The sequence below is a fragment of the Colius striatus genome, chromosome 2 (genome assembly GCF_028858725.1).
Source record: "Colius striatus isolate bColStr4 chromosome 2, bColStr4.1.hap1, whole genome shotgun sequence".
Taxonomy (NCBI): domain Eukaryota; kingdom Metazoa; phylum Chordata; class Aves; order Coliiformes; family Coliidae; genus Colius; species Colius striatus.
Window position 1 is genome coordinate 98,579,430 of NC_084760.1, and position 10,051 is coordinate 98,589,480.

The following is a 10,051-nucleotide window of genomic DNA, read 5'->3' on the forward strand; positions in this document are numbered from 1 at the left end:
ATACATCTGCAACTGGTGTAAGCCAGCCTGCTTTTGTTTGTTTGAAAGTAATCTGCAGTTTTGGCTTGAAGGGTCAGATCTAATCCTCAACTTCAGAGAAGTCCAAGTGTGACATACCTGGTGATCATGTCTGTTGACTGAAGCCAGAGTAGCCTTGACAACTGGCTAATGATGCTTTTAACTGGATTGTCCAAGTACAATTGGCTTTATTGACTGGCTTTACCCCATATTGTTTACCAGTGAGATGAATGCACACTGAGCTATTTGCTGTCTTATCACTCAGTTGAGTGAGGCCATAAAATTAAAGGAAACTATAATGAATATATGTCTTTAACCATCTTTACAGCTGAGGAGAGTGATCTAGCATCTGGCCACTCCTTTAGTAAATTTCTGGAGATGCCTGTAACCTGCTTTGAGGAGCATTCTTTTTACCTATACAACATGCTTCCACTGGGTATCACAAATATAATGTATTTATTATCCAACTTGTCTAATTTCCATCATGCTGCTCTATCTTCTTGACATATTAGCATGTTTCCACTTAGTAAATAAAACTTCTAAAGAGCAGTAAAATGATGATAAAAAGCAAATTATTAGTAATCCATTTATTCACTTGTGATTATTCTCTGCTGAAGGTGAACAATGTGTATTTGGTTAATAATGTCTCAAATCTATTAAAAGAAGGATCAGAGGTAATCTGTCTGCACTTGAAGTATATTAGCAACTTTATAAAATTCTACTAAATCAATCTACAATAAAGTAAGCTACACAATAGAAGAGTTTATAAGACAGAGAAGGGGAAGACCACATCCCGTTGAAATTTCAAGGTAATTCGAATCAACACAGTGTTTAGAAACTACGAAGAATTTTCACTAGGAAATAAAAAGCAACAGGGGAAAAATCAGGGTAGATTTTGAGACTACAGTCTTTAAGCCACATCTTCAGATGGGATCACCTCCACTAACCTGAGCAAACTGTGTTAGCCTACATGTAAGGGACTGACCTGCTGGAGAGCAGCTCTGCAGAGAGACACCTGGGAGTCCTGATTGATAACAAATTAAACATGAGCCAGCAATGTGCCCTCGTGGCCAAGAAGGCCAATGGCATCCTGGGATGCATCAAGAAGAGTGTGGACAGCAGGTTGAAGGAGGTTCTGCTCCCCCTCCACTCTGCCCTGGTGAGGTCTCATCAGGAGTCCTGTGTCCAGTTCTGGGCTCCTCAGCTCAAGAGGGACAGAGAACTTCTGGAGAGAGTCCAGTGCAGGGCCACCAAGATGATCAGGGGACTGGAGCATCTTCCTTATGAGGAAAGGCTGTGGGAACTGGGGCTGTTTAGTTTGGAGAAGAGGAGACTGAGGGGGGATCTTATTAATATTTACAAATATCTAAAGAGTGGGTGTCAGGAGGTTGGGGCATCCCTTTTTTCTATTTTATCTAGCAACAGGACAAGGGCTAATGGGATGAAGCTGGAACACAAAAAGGTACATTTAAACATAAGAAAAGACTATTTAACTGTGAGGGTGAGGGAGCCCTGGCACAGGCTGCCCAGAGGGGTTGTGGAGTTTCTTTCCTTGGAGGTCTTCAAGATCCACCTGGACACGTTCTTATGTGACCTGATCTAGATGAACCTGCTTCTGTGGCAGGGTTTGGAGAAGATGATCTCTAAAGTTCCCTTCCAACCCCTACCGTTCTATGACATTATGATTCTAAAGAGGAGCCTTTGTCCTCTTAGTAAATGATCACTTCCAGCAGCAGAATAGTTATTTCATTCTGCAAATTTAAACTCTAACAGATGGATATGGATTATGATCAGTCTTCACAAATGTTCCTTCAAAAAGAAGAGCTTTCACCAATCCGGGAATAGTTAACAGCCTTGCTATGACAAGCATTGTATTTTCCTGACAAGCACTGTATTTTCCAGTCTTTTCCAGTGTGTCTTCCTCTGTAAAGCTTCCCTGGGCCAGTTTCTCAAAGGAGTATAAAGGAATATTTTCACTTCTCATGCAAGCTTCCTCTCCCTAACTTCCAGAGCCTGAGTCACTCTAAGATATTCTTTGACCAGTGTTAATCAGCTTCGGCAACCATTCTGTTGCCAAAGTGTGCAATGCCAAAGCAGATATTTCCCTTATCAATCCCATAAGGATTTAGACCAGGATACATAAACAAAGGAGTAGGGAATAAGGAGGTGGAGCTGGGAGACGGGTGGACCCCTGAGGACAACTGGTGTTCAAACACCATTTAGAAAGGGATTAGCAATATCAGCTCCTGGAGAGGGAAAGCCACAAAAATGCCACGCATTAAAGGTTTTGAAAAAGATTTCTTCACAGCCTCCCTTCCACCTCTCCCATTCAACATACTGTAGACTTTTCAACCCTAATCTAGTGAGTGGCTTACCTCCAAGTCTCTTGACTGTGATCTGGCCTCTCTCTGTAAAACAGAGCACGTAATTGTTCACACATTATTGCAACCAGTCCTCCTTGCCCCAACTTCAGAAATATAAATCAGCTAGAGATAAAGGGTCATTGAAACAATAGTAGTTGTACAGTAGTGACAGCCTTTTCTTACTTACCGTAATGAAATGTCAGACAGAGTAGACTGAGAACAATGAAACTACAGGAAAAATAAATCCCAATCAAAAAGCCTAGAGAGCTTCCAAAACAAGAGAATCCAGATATGGAAGCAGAAACAAAGATTTACAAGACTCAGGCTCACTGCACAGTGCATCCATCCTTAGCAGAATTGTCAGAACAAGTGACAATTTGTGCAGAAAAATTTATTAATGCTTTGAAATGTTGTGACATATTTTATGTGCCTCTTTAAATCAAAATTTGGGAAAAAAAATATTAACAGGAGAAAAGCAAAAATGGCATGGAAGAGGAAAAAGGTTTAACAGGTAGTAAATGACCCTTTTGATTCCCAAAGGGGCTATTTATTACAGTGAAAAAAAAATCTGACAAATACTTTACTTTGTTAATTAGCTGCTTTTATAATCAAGGCCTTTTAGCCCTAGTTATTCCACCAGAACTACCAATATGTGGGCAGATCTGCATAGATCTCATGGCACAGAGAATCATTGAGATTTTGTTGTTTGTCTGAACTCTGAACAAGAGCAATGAAAGGTAAAAAGAGAGTGTAAGACAGCAGAACTGAGTAGATGTTGTTGTGGTTCTCAGCTGTCCACAAAACAGAGGGTACCTGATTAGCAGATGCCCACCCTGTGGCCTCCCAAACAGTGTACAACACAGTCCTTCTCCCCTTCTAGCCACAAGGCCTCATTCCTGCAGGTTTGTTAGAAGTAGGAGGTAAGCAAGCTGAAGGTATTCACTAGATGCATACAGTACCCTTTAATCAGTTTGTTGGGCATTAGCCAATGGCCACATGATGTTTGGAGCTCTGCTGGTAGTTGAGGCTCTTACCGCTGACCAGTCAATATGAATAGCTTAAGATGGGACTAAAAACATTAACTAGGAAAGGGTATTTAAAGCAAGAAATCCTTCCCTCTCTTTTAGATTCTATGTAAATGAGCTGAAAGATTCCAGCTGGAAAGCTATGGAGATTTGACTCCCCACTCTATTCTCCTTCAATTCCAGGAAATAATCAGGTCTAGAGACAAGTGAGCCGCACTCATCCAGTTAGACATTTACAAGGAATGGATGCAGTGAGTGGCAAAGCATTGCATTCATGTTGCCCTTTGAGAGCCCCACAAAATGGGGAAAGAAAGAGTGCAAGATAGATCACTGACTAATGACAGCCACCAGAATATGAAGATATTTGCAGCTAGAACTCCATCATTTTGGACTGCTTTTTGATATTCTTTCCAAGACATAATTCTGAGTGCTCTTCAGATAGGAGCTAGACACACTGAAGTGCATATAAGTTTGGCACCTATAATAAGCATTTTAAAGTAACTGAAGTCAAGTTTTCTTAACATGTGGTGGTGGTTGGAGGAAGCATCCATACTCTACATAATGCTTCACTTTCTCAGTTTGGCTTGTGTCTGGTAGCAAATTTGTCTCTTGAGGTTTAGTAGTGAAAGACTGTTAGCAATAAGTAAATATAATCCCCTTTCTAATTGCAGAAATACACTCAAAATGATCAATAGCATTTCTGTGAGAACTTATCTCCTCCACCAAAACCAGTTATTTATGACTTGTGAATAAGACTTCTATTTGCAAAAAAGAAACCCTCAACAACCCTAGCTTGTCTGCCAACAAGCCTGTAATTATTCAGAGCTTTGTGTGGGTGTGGTGAATCAGAGGCACATTCCCTGTATTTATTTAACAAATAAATACACCTCTAACACGTTTGGCTGCCAACTTGCACTAATAATGAAGTTTGCTACTGAAGTAACTCATCTTGCCTAAGGAATGGCAAATCATAGATCAAAGACACTTGGACCAAGCCACCCTTGCCCATTATTGCTCCAAAGTTTTGAGTTCCAGATCTCTTTGGGGAAAAAAGCCTCACACTATTCTGTGTGCTTACTTTCATATCAGGCAGCTAGAACCCATAAGCAGAGCCCTTTAGGCAGTAGGCACTCATCACTGGAAAGCACACCATATAGATTTTGCTGTTGCAGCAAAATGCAGAGCATTTGCTTTTGATTTCTGGAGGCCAGTAACAACTCATTCTGTCTCCCACAAAACGTTGAGGATTTCTCTTTCAACACACTTAATTTTAGTCATTCAGCTTCATTCAGCTGACTGTGTTATAAGGGTGGGAGGGCATGTTCTAATGTTCCTGGTCAACCCTATTCTATAGTCAATCAGAGATATCCTTGTTAAAACATTAGTAAAATATAAGTACACTGAGATAAAGAAAAGAGCTGTTGTGTTTATTTACCAAGCCAGTCATGTCATTTGTTTAACATGCTCACACAATAGTTGCAAATGTATGTGCCATGTAGACAGAGTGTACAAAAATTGAACAAAAATGTCTATTTGTGCATGGAATGAACCAGTCTACCTACAGTGTTCATAATTATCAGATGGGTGAATTAGAGCAATGGGTGCACATATCATTTGAGGAGGTATTCTGTGCCTCGGAGTGCGTGCTGCTGTAGTTCATTAAACTCTGAACTCATTAAATTTGACAGGGAGAACTTCCTCACAGATGCTGGGGACATAACTGTTCTTCAGATGTATTGGCAAAGCTTACACAGGTGAGGGGAGGAGTGGTGGAAAAGTAACAAGTACTGTGATCTTATGGCATTGCACATTGTGGCAGTAGCTCCTTCTGAGCACCAATCAGAAATTTTACAAACTTCTTATGTAGTTGTAGAAGAGAACTGTATGTCTTTGGACTGTGAATCAACTAAAGCCTTCATGCAAGCCAGCTCTCGTGGCACCTGGTACAGGTCTCATAGAAAGTTTTGTGTCATTCCTGGAAAAAAATAGCTGCTGAGCACACATGATTTTCCTTTGCTTTGGATATTTTGAGAAAGAAATCTTCTGAAACATTTAAAAGCCACATCTCTCAAGTCTTACCCATGTGTCTGTTAAAGCCTATGGCAAAATATGCAGCGCCTATAGTGAGACTTAGAGCTCTGAACTGCAGTTATTGCCGGATAAAGCTGCTGCAGTTCAAGATGTAACTGCCTGTCGTTGTTTCCTTGCCTTACTGCTGTGATCACATGTACAGACCACAGTGTACAGTGTACTGGCTTGATCCCAGTGCACTGATTCAGAGAGGTGCTGTCAGATATGGCAATACAAGCTATTGGTGTCTGTCCCAATCTCTTAGAGATCAATGTCCCCACAGAAGCAGAGCGGGCAGAACAAGTAGCCCGTCCTCGGCTGAACTGCCCCATTCACCACTCAAAACAGTAATTTAACATTTTCATTTAATCAATCATTATTAAAATAGACTGAGCAATGCCAGCTGAGGAGCAAAGACAGCATCTGTCCTGTCACTGCCTTGGAGGGAGGGATGCTCCCTGGCAAAAGGGAGAGCATACAGATGGAGTCAGGAACAGCTTCATCAGGTGCCATTTCTGGTAGGAGCAATGAACTTGGGCTCATGAGGTCAAACTCAGTCCAAATCCCACTACTGGTTCTGTTATTGCAGTAGAGTTTTTTTCTTGGTGGTGTGCTGGCTCTCTAATCTTCTAATCTAATCTTCTCCATTGTTTTTCTTTAAGTTTCCTACTGGAGTAGGACAGGTCACAATTTCTGATACAACATAGACGTGACTTGAGCATTATGGGCACATAAATGTAAGCCAGAGAATGTGTTCTGCATCAGAACTCATCTTAGGTAAATGTGAGACTATGTCTATTAAATGTTTCCATTCTATACTTTTTTTTTTGTCTTAAAGTATGTATGTATGTCTTGCTCTCACAGGCTGCTATGTTATCCTCAGATTTCGTATAGCTCTGTCTGTGCCAGCATGCTAACACCATCAGACACTCCTCCATCCTAACTTCTGCCCTTTATAGTATTGTTGAAAATATATGGCCAAAAAGCCACCCTGGAGACACTTATTATTGTCTAGCCAGGTTCAGTTTGAATTTTAATACAGACAGGGCCTCAGCTCTACTTTTGAGGGCTGGTTTCAAATGAGGACTTTAGCTCCCTAACTAACTATTCTAGTTTAAGTCTCTCCAAGGGATCCATCATTGTGAGAAAGTTGTTCAACCAAAACAACCCAAGATGATTATGCTCTCCCTATTCTCTTTCAATAACATGCCTGTTTGGAGTTTTATTACACTTCTTTGTTCCTTATTATCTTCTTCTTTCCCTCTACCTCCAATAGCTGAAACAGATATCAGGTACACAGCACAGACAGCAGTAATTTGGATTTCTATCTCCTCTTGTCAGCCCGCCAGTTATTTAAACTTTTAACAGTGTTCACAGTGCCAGTGAGAAGTACTTTTGCTCAAGGCTCGTCCTCGCAGACACCAGCTGTGCACTGTCTGTTGCCAAGGCTGAAGCACAGCTGCGGGATGCTCTCGGCCGCCCCCAGCACTACAGCATGGTTCGTCTGCCTGTTGCTTATTCAAAGCTGGAAAGTTTCTTGGTGGGAATAGTGTTGCCAGCACAGAAGCAAAGCTGTCCAGGCCTGTAACTGATGGATTAAGTGACTCCAAACCTTCCTTTTCCCAAGCTCTCTTCTTCTCTTTTTTCCTGAGATATTGTGGGTAGTGCAGATACATTTGAGAGGTGAAGTGATAAAAATACAAGTAAGATAAACTTACTAAATAATGCTGTCCTGAGTGGAAAACAACTGCCCATTGTTTCAGCCTCCTCCTCTCCTTTCTTATCTTGTGTGAAAAATAGTTGAGTTTCTCAGAGCACGTTTCAAACACGAAGGACAGAGCGAGGCCAGATCGACAGCACAGACTTCTGCTTGACAAAGCTACATCTGTCAAGGGTGTAAAGAATGGTGTTCTCTGACAGACACAACCATGCCAGCCAAGAGCTCCTGCGCAGGCATGGCTATACCACCAAATCTGCACTTTCTCCAGTTTTACTCACAGTGTTCCTGACAAAACTGGACGTGTATTAGAGCTTTTAAATAGTGCTCCCATGAGTGGATTTACCAAGACTGCTCATCTCAGTGCAGTGCTACCAGAGCATGGGCTTGCTCCTGACACAGTGCTGTTAACTCCTCCTCCAGCAAGCCTAGAGTGGGCCAGAGAATGAGCACAGGGTGAAAGGAACAGGGCTGCCATGATTTTCCCTCTGAGCCTTCATAGGCAGAAAAAACACTTGTGTCTGTCCTGAGTAGGCATCTGTGGGAGTTGAGACAGTGGATACCTGTGTGAGAAACCGGGATGGCACCAAAGACAGGGTATGCTCTGAGCCTGTACATCCTCATCCTTGACAGCATGCCCAGGCACATACATGGAGCCACATGCTCACGTTGGGGTGGCTCACTGGCTCATCAGTTTACAAAGACTAGTCCTCATTCACACAGATTTCACCAGCTGTCAGCAATCTCTCTTCATTCCACAAATGCTGCTTTTTTCTCTCCTCCTCTTCCACTGCAGCCTCAGAGAGTGTTGTTCAGCATGAAATGTGTAAGCCCTGTGCCAGGCACAAATCTCTGAGCGCTCTGGAGAGAAGCCAAACAGAAAAGCCTTCAGTGAAAGCACTGGAAAAATATTTGTACCTTCACCTGTTCTGGAAAAAAAAAAAACAAACTATAATCACAACAAAATTCAAGTCTGAGCTTCTTTTGCACATCTTTCTGAGCTTCTTAAACTGAGCTGAAGTCTATGAGTGACCATGTCTTCCATCTGTAAGACCTCATTTCAGCTCCCTATGGGCTCCACCCTCTCTGTCCATGGCCCAGGACCACACACTAGCCTCCCAGGGCCATCACCCTCTGACCCAGTGATGCTGCAGCAGGGCTGGTCTCCAGTTCCCCTCAACCCTGTCCTGCCCAGACATAGGCCTCAGCCATGGCAAGGCATAACAGGACCATTAAAGCCAATTTTTTTCACATCCCATTTGGCTCCTGCTGATGAGTATATTCAGACTCTGCTCTCACCCTTCTCCTGTTGATCATCTACAGCATCTCAAAACTGGAGTCACAGCACATTGTGCAGTAACCCTTGAACCTAACTTGCTCAGAAGATGTTTTGACTCCAGCCCCACTACTTTTACACTGATTGGTATCAGGAAACCTACCACAGTATGAGTAAGAGGAGTGTCAAGCTTTCACATCACTCAGGTGAGAAGCAGCTTAGATAACTCTAGTCCAAGTAGCTGCCATTTTACCAAACCCACAAAGTCAGTGAGGCTCCAAGGATCTACCATTTGTAGTTGTTGTGCTTCAGCACATTGTGTAGACTGTTTTGAAGCATCACAGGTAACAACAGAGCTCAATTCTGGGTAAAGGCAACCACAGCTTCACTATCTCAAATTAGTCATCTGATCTATTATTTGATCATCTCCAAAGGAAATCTGAAAGATTATGGGATGTTTTTATTACATGTGGTTTCGCCTGAGTTGTTACTATTTTACAATGTCAGCTTCAGTCAGGCTACACCAATACCAGTGCAAGAACTGAGTGCTGCAGCTCAGCTGCCTGCACTGCTCATCCAGAGTTGCCTGCACTCTAAGTCCTTGGCAGGGCCCAGCTGAGGCCCATGAACACTCTCCCAGACAACTTTTGACTCCAGATTTGGGAATACTCCATTCTGGATACAAGGAGTTGGGCAGTTTGGGTATTTCCAGACTATGCCAGTCAACTCCAGGCTCAGAAGGCAGACATGAGCATCTCTAATTTGTGAGAACATTTATGGGCCTCAGGTCTTCACTGGGCTTTACTAAGCTCCTTCCTCTGCCTCCAGTGAGATTTTCCACAGGCTGCACGAGGCAGGGTTTCACTCATGGGTCATCCCCTGTGTCAACTCACCAACTTGAGTTGGCTGCACCAACTCAGCTCCCTTAGGACATATGTTTTCTGCTGGCAGGATGTCACAGAATTGTAGAATTGTTTTGGTTGGAAAAGATCTTTAAGACCATCACATCCAAACACTAACCTAACACCGTCAAGCCCACCACTAAGCCACGTCCCTCAGCATCTCACTTACACGTCTTTTAAATATCTCCAGGGATGGTGACTCCACCGCCTTCCTGGGAAGCCTGTTCCAATATTTAATAATCCTCCCAGTGAAAAAGTTTTTCCTAATTTCCAATCTAAACCTCCCCTGGTACAATTTGAGACCATTTCCTCTTGTCCTATCACTCATTACTCGGGAGAAGACTGAACCCCCTCCCACTACAACCTCCTTTCATGTGGTTGCAGAGAGTCACAAGATCTCCCCTCAGCTTCCTCTTCTCCAGACTGAACACCTCAAGTTTCCTCAGCCTCTCCTCATCAGACTTATTCTCCAGACCCTTCACCAGCTTTATTGCCCATCTCTCGACACTCTCCAACACCTCAATGTCCTTCCTTTAGTGAGGGGCCCAGAACTGGACATAGTATTCGAGGTGCAGCCTCACCAGTGCTGAGGCCAGGGGGACAATCACTGCCCTGGTCCTGTCAGCCACACTATTTCTGATAGAGGCCAGGATGCCATTGGCCTTCTTGGCTACCTGGGC